General features: G+C 47.9%; 1 protein-coding gene across 7 annotated transcripts in view; it reads right to left on the reverse strand.

The window, feature by feature from the left end:
- Positions 1-12,658, reverse strand: part of GRB10 (growth factor receptor bound protein 10) — a 203,546-nt gene that overhangs the window by 157,710 nt on the left and 33,178 nt on the right. For 4 of the 7 annotated variants that reach the window (XM_003895978.3, XM_009202943.2, XM_009202944.4 and 1 more), the window contains one exon: positions 9,177-9,346. The exons of 2 other annotated variants lie outside the window; for them this stretch is intronic. The gene's annotated coding sequence lies outside the window, so the exon portion shown is untranslated. Of the gene's footprint in view, positions 1-9,176; positions 12,378-12,658 lie in introns of those variants that run through there. One more of the 7 variants, XM_003895977.5, reaches the window with a different exon arrangement.

A 12,658-nucleotide genomic window follows, 5' to 3' on the forward strand; every position in this document is an offset into this window, starting at 1 on the left:
GGTGACACTGCCAGACCTAGGAACTGTGTGGACTTCTGTGAGGGCCTTTTCTCAGCAGCACCAAAGATAATGGCAATCACCAAAAACACTACCTGCAGACTGTCCCTGCTGTGCTGCAAATCTTCATTCACCCTCAGCTACTCACTTTCTCCACAAAAGAGGCTTTCTGTCTACTGCCCTAAACCTCCTGCCCCCACCCTTTCCAGTGCAGCATCCCCAAACCCCTTCCTGCAGAACACCCCTATCACTTCAGGGCCTGCACACCACCCAGTCTCTGCCCGCCGGGCCTCCAGTCCCCAAGGCTCCCCTGGCCTGTCCCTGCGTGAGCCATTCTGTGCTCTCGCCTCCATTCATGACCTCTTCCTGCCCATGTCCTCCCTCCCTTGGGTCCATGAACATTTCTGTGCATTTCCACTTCAGGAGGGAAGGAAGGGAGGGAGCAAAGGGACGTTTCTCTTAACCATGTCCTCCTCTAGCTCTAGCGCTTTCTCTCTCTGCATCCCTCTGCAAGTGTTGACAAAGCATGTTTGAAACCCACTGCCTCGCACCCCTCGAATCAGCAGTCTCTCCGAAGCCCCAGTTTCTGCAGCGAAATTCTCTCGAAACTTATTTGAAGCATCAAGAGTTTCCCTCACGGTCTCTTCTCACTCTCACCCTCATGGTCGCTGTTGGTGGGTACTACAATGAGGAAGCCAGGCTAAGGAGAGACACGCGACTTATCCCTGAGCCATGAACCCAGACACAGTAGTTGAACTTGGCCTGGGGCTGGGATTCCTGCTTTTGAGGAGGAAATCCGCAAAGCACAGCCAGTCCCCACTGTTCCCTCCAAATCCACAAACCAGAAGGCTCTTACAGTCAAACAAGTTCAGGTTTTCTATGAAGTCAAACGTTTTCCTTTCTTCCAGTGCTTCTTTGAGCCTTTAATCTAGCAAGGCAGCTCTCAAGAGGAAAAGTGGGGTGAAGCATTTTCAAAGATGGTTTTACCCTCTCTCCAACCCTTTGGGATTTTTCTCCCTCCACCCTCCTTCTCCATTTCACCCCCAGAGCTGACTGGGCAGGCACCCACCACACTCACTGTGAGGGTTCTGCTCCAATGCTGAGAAATGGCATGCAAGCATGCAGCAGGGCAGCTCCATGAGACCCCAGCTTCTCTGCTGAAAATAGGCTGCCTGGGAGGAGAGAAGCTGAGAAACCAGTTAGCAGAATTCTGCACCTAGACCTTGGTGGATGCTCATGGGAGAAGCGGTGCATTCTGAATCTAGCAGGTGGGAGGCATGAAAGAAAAGAAGAGTGGAGACCTCTGGCCTGGGCAAGTAGAAGGAGGGCATCTCCAGGCACTGAGATGGGAAAGGTGTGGGAGATGATGAATGGGCAGGATGCATGTGCGCAGGTGGGAAATTCTAGAAGGCAGGACGCATGCACAGGTGGGATTCCAGAAGGCAGGAAGCATGGATGCAGGTAGGAAATCACAGAAGGCAGGACACATGCGTGCAGGTGGTAAATTCTAGAAGGTAGGACGCACGCATGCAGGTGGAAAATTCCAGAGGGCAGGATTGTTCTCATCCCCGCCTGCTGATGCTAGTGACACCGTTATTTCAGGATGGGGAGGGAGTGGATCTGCTCTAACAACTGAACGTAATCACTCACCCCTCCCCCATCTTTTTAACGGGGTCCTGTGGATTCAGATTAATTAAGGAAGCCCTAGGTACGGGTTTTCCTCCTCTCTGCCTAGCACCCTGGAGGAGGCCCCATGGCCCATGACGGAGCAGCCATGTGCTGGTGTTAGAGATGGACATCAGACAGTGCACACCTGCCTGCACCCTGCCTGCACCCTGCCTGCTGCAGGTCTCAAGTACCACGCAGATGGACACGAGTGGGCACCACAACAGCCGGGGAGGGCATCACAGCAGATGTGAGAGTTGAGCTCGGGACAGTGGTGGAAATTAGGAGTAGAGAAAGGAGGTAGGAGAAACAGCATAACAAAACCAGAGGCGAAGGCACACAGAACAGGCTGGGAGAATGCAGAGAAAATCAGGGTACCAAGGATGGGGTCGGGGGTAAAAACAAGGCTTTGTGTAACATTTATGATGGGCCAGGTTCTCAGCTAAGCACTGACTTCCGTTTTCCTTCTCATTATTCCTAACAATGTCACTGAGGAGGAGCCTGGGGCTCAGGAATGTAAGCAACCCCAGTGTTTAGCTGCTGTGGTGGAGACTGAGGCCTTCGGACCCGATAGTGCCCCGGGAATAGGGACCAGTTGGGGTAAAGGCCAATGATATCCATCTTGACCACAAAGACTCTGAAGTAAAACAATCAAGTGTCATAGAAAGAGTGAGACCCACATGTGCAAAATGTAACTTCTCTAATCCTCAAAACAGGGAAAAGCTATCAGGACGTTTGTTTCCAAAAGGCCATAAGAAATCAGAACCTCTACTTTACAAAGAGGTGCTACATTAACAGACTTATTAAATAAAAACTCTTGTTCTCTCACCTATAAAAGGGTGGAATGGGTCTAGACTCTACAATCTACAGGATGCCAAAATTTGTCAAACTCAAATGGTCTAGATGTTTACAAATACGTTAGTCAATTTTATATAAAATGTTGATTATTTTTTTTTTTTTTGAGATGGAGTTTCACTCTGTCTGTCATCCAGGCTGGAGTGCAGTGGTGCGATCTTGGCTCATTGCAACCTCCACCTCCCAGGTTCAAGCGATTCTCCTGCCTCAGCCTCCAAAGTAGCTGGGATTACAGGCACCCACCACCATGCCCAGCTAATTTTTGAATTTTTAGTAGAAACAGAGTTTTATCATGTTGGCCAGGCTGCTCTCAAACACCTGACCTCAGGTGATCCACCCACCTCGGCCTCCCAAAGTGCTGGGATTACAGGCATGAGTCACCATGCCTGGCCAAAATTTGGACTGTTATAAAATTCTTCTATGTATAATTATGAAATAAAATTTTAAATAATTTTGCTTTGATAAAAATAGATTTTTTTTCTACTGGTTTTTTTCTACTCTGGCCACATTCATCCTATATCACCAGAGCTTCTATAAATAACCTCCAGGAGTTTTTCTTAGAAACTTTGTATAATTTGCAGAATTTGTCACTTTCAAAGCATTTTTCTTCCATTGGTTCTAAACACTGCAGTAACTAGGTAATCATCATCTAATGCAATCATCTATATCAATCATGCCCACTCTGGACCCCTAGTCATCAACTCGTTGGTCTATGAAGTAATCCATCAAAATAACCATTAACAGTACAAAGAGAGGGCACCTTTGAAATGTTACCCTCTTCTCTCCTCCATCCCGTCTTCAGGCCCACAGCTCTATTACTTCTGAAAGCATGAAATGCTTTAAATGTAGGTATTCAAGCAGAGTTTGTACTTCTTATCATAAATCTCATCGCATGTTATTACATTCCTCCATCTTCCTTTAATTGAAACTGTAACTTAAAAAAAATTAATCTTCTTTTCAACTTACGACAGACTGTAACAGCCTGTTGATCCTGCTACTCCCTTGGTGAGATTGCTGCCAGGCTGGCCCCACTCTCCCGGGTGGGGGCAAAGAAAAAAGGAGAACCTATTTCATGAAGACAGTTGGAATGTCTGGCCTGCAGATTGTCTACAGAAGCACAGAGAAGCCCTCCGGCAGCTCTCCGTGGGAAAGCACCCTAAAACCAGCTCCCTCTCAACCTCAGGAACTGAATTCTCTTGGGAGCTGCCAAGGCAGCAAGTTCTTTGCAAATTTTATCTTCTTTTTTTAATCATAAATTTCAAGGATGACCATAAGCAACATCTTGGTCGACTCTGCTCTCACCACTCATATATAAAACCTTTCTGAAAAGTTGAGTTAACTTCAAATGCTGGACAAAGACCAAAATAAATAAAATGAAAGGGGCTTTCCTGTACCATTTCTTGTCTTCCACCTAAGCAGGTGCGCACACAGAAGAGATATCCAACGGCTGCCATTCTCCCTCCATTTCAGGGCAATCCTGTTCAATAGAAGCTCCAATGATCACAGCACACGTTGAGCCTGCCGAGAGTCTCTCTTAGGGCAAGACAAGTAGAAGTGCTAGGGAACGCAGTCCCACAATTCTAATAACCAACTGCAGAGAGAACCATATAGATGAGTATCACGCTTAGGTTTCCCACGCCCACCCCCATCTGTGAAGTCAAACAGCCTGTTGTCAATACCAGAAGAGACAAGTTTGTACATCACAAAAGATACGCAAGTCCCCAATCTAATTATGCCAGCCACTTTAGAAGGAGAGCAAAGATAGCAGACACTCTGGGCAACAAATTGCCCTAGGTCTCAGCATCAAGCCTGCACTCATCTCCTGGGTCCCAAAATAACTCACCAACGGTCAGAAGGATGGATGGGCCCTTCCAAATCACAGCCTGGGCTGTCTGAGGACAGCTCTCCCAGGAATCATCTCTACCCACCTATGACGAGAATGGAGTCAATAAATAAGGGTACACTCTGAGGGTCCACAGTGGCTTGCTTGGCCCCCAAGCCTGCAAATCAGACTCGCCAAGAATTAATGAAGGCAGTGACCCACGGGGACCGAGAGCTCGCTGACCTACGAGAGAGGCGCCACGCCCCGGCCTTGGCTTGCCTTGGACACTGCCCTCCTCACCACTCCTACCCCTCTGTATCAGGCCAGAGCTCAGACTCCAGGTAGACCCACGGCCATGTCCAAACCAGATGCCCAGGACCTCAGCAGGAAGAAATCCAATCCAGAAAGAAAGAAAAAGGGAAGGACACTGCTTTCCTAGAAGCCTAGAAAGAAGTTCAGATACAGAAAGAAAGCAATCTACAGAAGCTGTGTCTGAAACAGCAAAAACCTGGAAACAAGCCAAATGTCCATCAAGAAGTGGATGAATGAGCCAACTGGGATGCATCTATACAATGGAACACTACTCAGCATTAAAAAGGAGTGAACTATTGATAGACGAATCTCAAAATAAATAGCCAGAGGCCAGATAAAATAAATTGATTCCTTTATGCAACACTCTAGGAAATGTAAGCAATCTATACTGAGAGAAAACAGATCAGTGAAAGGGTGGGAAAGAAGTACTGCAAAGGGGCACCGGGAAGTGTGGGAAGTGATGAATATTTTCATTACCTTGGTTACTTGATGATGGTTTCACATATGTCAAAATGCATCCATTTGCACATTTTAAATATGTTCAGTTTATTCTGCTCAATGTATTATATCTAAATTGAGCTGGTTAAAAAAAAAGAATGAAAACAATTTGGGGGCAGGAGGATATCAAGGAATTTGGTGTGACCAAGAACAAGTGGAGCGATTCTCCTTATTTGTGGTACAGTTAAGGGCTTTAAAGTCACCTCAAACACTGAATTACTGAATGGTGAGTCTTTGGCCCTAGGGGAAATACAGAGTTAGGTTTCTATGAGCTGATCACATTTTCAACAACCAATCAATACGTAACCTCAGTTTATGTGTTTCTGTTTAAAGACACTTTACTTAAATAAACTGTTGAGATATCTCGCTGGTTGATCAAGGATGCCAAGGGGCATGAATGATGCCTGACCCAAGCTTCCCTGCACAGTCCAGTAGGGAGAGGTTCATACAAAACCACAGAGTCAGGGTGTGCAGGTTAAGTGCCCCAAGTGAGGCAGAAACAAGACAATAAGAACTCCACAGAAGAATGCGAGAGGGCTCTCCTATGCGGAGGACAGTGAAGCAAAGTTATTAGGGGGCGAAAATAAGGGGCTACAAAAATAGAAAAGGATAAACAGAACCAGGGAGGCTCAAGTTACAGAAGCCAAAAGTTGAGAGGATGTCAAAAAAGGAAGGCTGAGGCAACATCAAGGTACATAAGAGTTTCTGAAAGAACTTTCCTTCGGGAAAGGCTATGGGTTCTTGAGGAGCAAAACGGTTGTATGGCACAACTGTAGAAGTTTCCTGCCCTTGGAAAGAGAAAGGTGAAAGGCATACCATTCTTGGTTAGTTTCTGAAAGTTTTTTAGTTCAAACTCTCCCATAAATGGGAAAGAACCATGCATCGGAGCATCTGGGCAGAGAAATGGTCTCTCTACCCTTAGCCAAGCTCTGTGTCGCTAAGGTAGATTGGTGTCATGATAATGAGCCCTCCCCTGACTGCATCCCAAGGGTGAGCAGGGCCATGAGAGTTGCCCTCCTGTGTGAGTAAAAGCCCAGCAAGAGCTGTACCATCACAGCTGGGCCGGTCTCCATTGGCCGTGAGCAGGAGGCAGAGCTCTTTCCTTGAGGCCGAGCCCCACAAGGCAGAAGCTGCTGCATGCACACTGAGTTTGGGGATGTGATGCTTTGAACCCCAGGAAACCCCTAAAACTTCTCCCATGAGAACAAGACAAGTAACCAAAAATGGGGACAGAGGAAAGCTAAGCTATGATCCCCAAGGAATCACAGGAATGAGGGAAACACTCAGAGGTCTCTTTGGGACCAAGAGCTAATGAATAGACACTGAGACCATTAGGATCATTTGCATATTTCTGCCTCTCCCTCCTTGACCCCAAAACAAACAGGGCTGGCTTTCAGAGGCAGTGAGCAGTGAAGAATGGTAGGAGGGGTGCCCTGAGGGCCCAGCTGATTCTCCCAAGTCTAGTGCCAAGGCCGTCACTACAGAGTCTGGGATTCCCACCTCAGGCCCCATCACACCCAGGCCTGGGTGCCTTCATCTAGACACTCTGCAAACTGAAGTCTACTCTGACGATAGCTAGTTCTTCTCAGACTCTATTATTTTGTTTTGTAGCAGCTTTCTGAAACCCCAGGAGATTGGGCTTCAACTGTTAGGTCAAGCAAAACGTGAGCTCTTAGTAGGATATCTTTCTACCAGAAATACATTCCTTGCAGGCAGGAGCTGGGGCCATCTTGTGACCATGTTGCCCCAGCACTTGGACAGTGCCAGGTACCAAATGGGTGCGCACGTTCACTTATTCACTTGATGGACACGGGGGAGCCCATCTGAGAGTCCCAAGTCAAGGAAAGGTTTCACGGCTTACGAAGTTTGGAAACTACTTCCCAGAGCACTCCCTGGAAGGCCATGCCTCATTCAATACCTGCTGACCCCTCGAGGGACTCAAACTTGTCAAATGGGGCCACAGATGGCCACAGACTCAGCGTCTCCCTCCTGGAGGACGGAGGCGGCACCCCACCGAGTGGAGCCACCACACAGGTGGACCTGCTCCATAAGCTGCCAGTGATCATCAGATTTCAAGCCAAAAACACAAAGACTAAGTGGGAAACGAAGTTTTGTTTCAATGCCATGTTCATGCCTAGTAGTCCCTAATCAGGCAATTGGAATGGAGAGGCTGGGAAGGAGAGTTCCCTTTGAATGACATGGCCAGTAAGAAAAGGCTGGAAGCGCAAGGCTGTCAGGTGATCCAGGAAGTGGGCGCTGGGGCTGATGAGAGATGGCTTTTTGCCATTTTCAGATACGTCTCTTCATCACTGTAAAGCCTTGCCAGAAAGAAAACTCGTCCCAAATCTCGAGGAATCTGAGCATCACTCAGAACAAATCTACGTCACTAATGAAGGATCTTGGGCAATGCACAAAGGGGCAGGAGGGTCCAAGGAGGGCAACCACCTGCCTGTGAGCACGGCATTCCCTGACGCAGCATCGCAGGGCCGCCTTCCTGCAGCTCACACATCTGCCTGATGGTTCAGGCACTGCACATCATCTGCAATGAGCAAGAGGCAAGACGAGGGACCCAGCTGCCCTAGAGCCCTGCCCTGGGTCTCAGGCATGGAAGGGTCTGTAGAGCTACCACCGGTCACAAAGAGGTGGCTTTTTCTCTGATCCATTCTGAGATAGGGAGGTCTGCTACCTTCACTTACCTACGCTGTGAGGAGGAGGGCAAAGGACCTGTTTTACAAAAGACAGTCCATCCCAACAGCACAGCCCACTTCCCCGGCAAGGCAGTGGATGTTGGGGGAGGTCACAGTTCATGCATGACCAGGGCGGGAGCTGCAGGAGGCTCCAGCTCCCCCTCCTCACTGGCGCCAGGACCCTCTCTATGCAGGGGCACAGACTCTCAGATAAAAAGCAACGGCAGTGTGAGCTGTCTGGCGAGAAGAAGGAAAATGTCCACATGTGCACCTTTTGAATTTAGAAGGGGATGTGTAAAATGTCACTCGGCATCTAACACAAAGCTAACACAAGGCAGACATTTGGGAAAAGACAGCCCAGAAACTTCCTACCAAGGGTGTGGATATGAGGGAAGGTGACCAGCAGGATCCAGGTCCCCCAGCCTCCCTTCAGGCCTTTGACCTGGGCTGAACTGTGTTCCCAAACATTCCTGTGTTAAGCCCTAACCCCCAGCACTTCAGAATGTGACTGTATTTGGAGACGAGTCTTTACAGAGGTCACTAAGTTAAAACCAGGTCACAAAGGTGGGCCCTAATCCAATACAACTGGTGTCCTTACAGGACACAGACAGGTCCAGAGGGAAGAGCAGGTGAGGACACCACGAGAAGACAGCCATCTGCAAGCCCAGGAGAGAGGCCTCAGGAGGAACCAACTCAGCTGTCACCCTGACCTCAGACTTCCAGCCTCCAGAACTGGAAGAAAACAAGCTTCTGCTGTGTAGCCAGCCAGTCTGCGGGATACTGCGGGGAAGCCCGAGCTAACAGCATCCTCCCCTCTGCAGGCAAAGGCTCCGGCAGGTCTGTGTGCTGAAGCCGTTCTGGCCTCAGCTCCCTGCCTGCATCTGCAGCTACCATCTCGGACCTGCCAAAGGCACTGTAAGAATCCCATACCCAGGGCCGACCACGACAAAGAGAAGGTCCATTCCCAGACTCACGAGGGGCGCCCAGAGTGACCCGGGAGGCAGGCAGCGTTACCCCCACCGCATGGAGGGCAGAGGGAGACCAGTGAGGCCCAGAGGCATGCCCGCAAGGAGAGTCTGCACAGCGCGGCTCTGCTGCAGCCCAGGCCCTCCCATCTCTACCCGACTCAGCCCGGTGTTCCCAGGCAGAGCCGAGTCAAGGAGGAGAGGGAGAGAGAGGACAGAGATGGGAGACTCCCTTTGGGAGCCTTGGAATAAAGGTTCTAGTATCAGGCCTCTACCTACAGTGACACGCATTCACTGACCACCTTAATCAATACTGAAGAGGCAACTCTCCTGCAAAGAAAGGTGCTAGTGACTAGTGTCACGCATAGGGCTTACCTGTCAGGAGTTGGCTCCGCAGCGCTGTCTGCTGGGGCAGCCACCCTGGTTTCACTGAGAGGACCCAGGTGAGGACCTGGCTGCCGGTCACTGGGCTGCTGGTCACCGAGCCACCAGTCACTGGGCCTGTGGCTGCTGCTTCCTGCTCAGCATTGTGGTCAGCGCCAAAGCTGGAAAGTCAAAGGGGCCATCACTGAACTTCCATAGAATTTATACAAATGAACTTATATTCTGAGCCCAGGAATAAACCTTTTAAAACAGACATGAAGGAATATTTTTCTCCAAGAAGATCATTTAAAAGAGTGTTCTGAAGAACAAAACAAGGACGTGACTCCATAAGATGGAGATTTCCAGTTGCCACGTGATGCCCAGAGACAGAGGACAGAGGGAAGATGCCCTGGGCTCTCCGCTCACTGCCCACACATCTCTGTGTCTCCAAAGCACGCTGCCTCCAAGGCAGGCGGGTACAAAGCACACAGACCTTTGTCCTCTAGCAAGGCAAAGTTCCCTAGAATTCACTTCGGGCCCAGGTCAGGGTCCTCCCAGGCTACAATGCTTCAGTCTACCCAGCAGGGACCTCCCTCCATGTCAGACCCGGTCCCAGCCCACAGTGCCTGCTACTGTTCTCAGCAGAGACCCTGCTGGGCACTCTGCATGACGCACATGTGTTCCACGAGAGGGGTGCAGAGCAGGCAGACCTGGGGATCCAATTCTGGCTCTGATCTTTGATTCATCATTCAAGTCCTATGAACTGAGAGCTCAAGGCATGGAGCCCTCAGGTGTGTTCCAGGTGTGGAGAAGAGGGTGGAGACCAATTCAAACCCCTGCCGGAGGAGACTCTGTAATGACCTGGGCAACTCACTGGTCTTCCCAGGCTCTGGTCCCACTGCAGAGCATGGGGATGAAACCCACCTCACTGAGGATTTTAATACCCTGCATTGGAATGCCACTGGATTTCAACACGTTTAAATGAAACACAGAGAATGACTTAGCAGTGTGACCGGTATGCAGCAAGGGTGCCATCCAGGATCCTCCTATCGCTGTTGTGCAGGAGGAGGTCCCCTGCCTACAACGTGGGTGCTCTCAACGGATCCCTCCATGAAGGAGTCAGAAGCTACATTTTCCTAATTGTTAAATAATGATGAAAATGAAACCTGCCCCTGCCTCTTACCTAACATCAAGAAGTCCTGGGCCCAGAAATAAGACGACTAGTGTGCAACTATAGTCATCAAATGGCTGTTTTTTAAAACAGGTCCTGCTGAACATGCTTGCTAAGAATCCAGGTTCCAGAGAGTCTTGGTTCATCCCCAGATGCCACCCCTTAGCGGCTAATATCTGGGCAAATTACTGAGTCATTGGGGCTCAGTGTTCCCAGCTATAAAATCAGCATGAAAATAGTATCTCTCTCACGGAGCTTTTATTAGGATTAAATGAGCTAATGCATGTAAAGGCTTAGGACAGGGTCCAACGTATAGCAAATGTTAAACAAATGTATAGTTATCATTAACTACAACACGCCAAATAATCCTCCCATTTTCAGGTGTGAAACACAGCAGCCACCTGCAAGCTATGAAGCTTGCCAATGTTTACAGGGGATGCTGGTCTTTTTAGGACCAAAAGGGGAGATATGTGATACACGATTATGAGACTGATCAAAGTTGAACATCACCTGCCTATGCAAAAGCATTTTATTAAGGGTATCTGCTTTAACCCTTTCAAAGAATTTGGAAGTTTGGAAAGTATCAAGATGACTGTGTCGACTAGAATATTTCTAAGTTCTAGTAACTTAATGACTACAAGAAAAGAAAAAAGGGTGCATGGTCAAACAGGTATAAGGGTCTATAACATGGCAATGGGAACACTGGGGAACGGACTTCGGGTCACTGTCACAACAGCATATGAATCACCCCTAATTCTCATATCCTGATGTGTGTCCCATCTCTAGAGAGCCTAATCTTTTCCTCAATTCTGATTCAAATGCCCAGGACCACTTCCTAATGCATCTTCAGGCATGTGGCTTCAAACGTAAGACATGTGCTTGAAAGGTTTGCTTTTTCTCATGGGCACGATAAATTAAATACATCATTGAGGTAAAGTGAAATATACTTGTCTTATTAAACCTATCACCACTTCATCCATTTTTGTCCACTTTCTAGGAAGTTGATGTTAGTCTTTACAGTTGACAAAATAAAGACAACATGATCTTTGAACCTGATAAACTGAAGAGTTAGTAAGATACAATACCTCCTCAATAACCTCAGCGCTTGCCCATCAACACACAGGGGAAAGCCTGCTGCAAACACAACCTCTCGGCTCTGTTTACAGTGGCCTCATCTGGCACCAACGCCCAGACCACCAACACCCCGAGAGCAGACCAGCACGCTTCACACGCTGACCCGGACCACTGAACAGAAGTTACAGAGTCTAAAGGGCTCACTCGGCTATTTCCCTATCAGTCAGGAGAGATTTCTTAAGCAGTTTCCCGTTAGATATGACTTAAACTTGAGATCTTAAAGAATATATTAACCTGGGGAAAAACAAATAATGTCTTAACTTACTTTCAAAATATCCCAGAAACAAAGGGCCTTTTGATTTCTGTTTAGTATCTTTGATATCTTCCAAAAATTCCTGAGCTAATATAAAGTTTTCCTTCTGTCTAGCTTTCTCACACTAAATATTTAGAGTAATAACAGTGACTATTTAGACACTCAACAAATCCTAACTTTCATGACGAGGGTGTTCAGCCTGTTCAGCCACAGAGCTCCGGAGTGAAATCTAGGCCTTCTCAGAAGGGGACAGAATACTTTTAGTTAAAAAAAAAAAAAAAAAAATTAAGCTCTGTATTGTACTGATATCAGAGACTTAAAGACGGCTATGTTTTCCCAGAGTAAGAGGGTGCTTATGAAGACAAATTGAGAAATATGTAAACAGAATGGAATTAAAAGGAACATTTCTAAAAAGTAATTATAAAATGTCAGAATGCTATTGCCAGGACCTGTGGACAGCTTAAAGCTGAAACAACAATTAACTATGAAATACAGGCTGGGCACAGTGGCTCAGGCCCGTAATCCCGACAATTTGGGAAGCCAAGGCTAGAGGATTGCTTGAGCTCAGGAGTTCGAGACCAGTTATGGCAATATAGTGTGACACTGTTTCTACAAATAAAAACCTTTTTTAAAAAATTAGCTGGGTGTGGTGGTGGGTGCCTGTAGTCCCAGCTACTCAGGAGGCTGAGGTGAGAGGATCGCTTGAGCCCAGGAAGTAAAGGCTGCAATGAGCTGAGATCACACCAGTGCACTCCAGCCTGGGTGACAGAGTGAGACTCTGCCTCAAAAAAAAAAGCCAAACTTCACACCACTTTTATCAGGTATATCTTCTAGCATCTTCATTCAGTAATGCAAATCCAGCAGCCACAGCTCCTTTCCTGGTAAAGATGATAGAACAGGAGGCCCACAGAAGCGGGCAGCAGATGGAAGCAAAAA

Source organism: Papio anubis, chromosome 4, assembly GCF_008728515.1.
Source record: "Papio anubis isolate 15944 chromosome 4, Panubis1.0, whole genome shotgun sequence".
Classification (NCBI taxonomy): domain Eukaryota; kingdom Metazoa; phylum Chordata; class Mammalia; order Primates; family Cercopithecidae; genus Papio; species Papio anubis.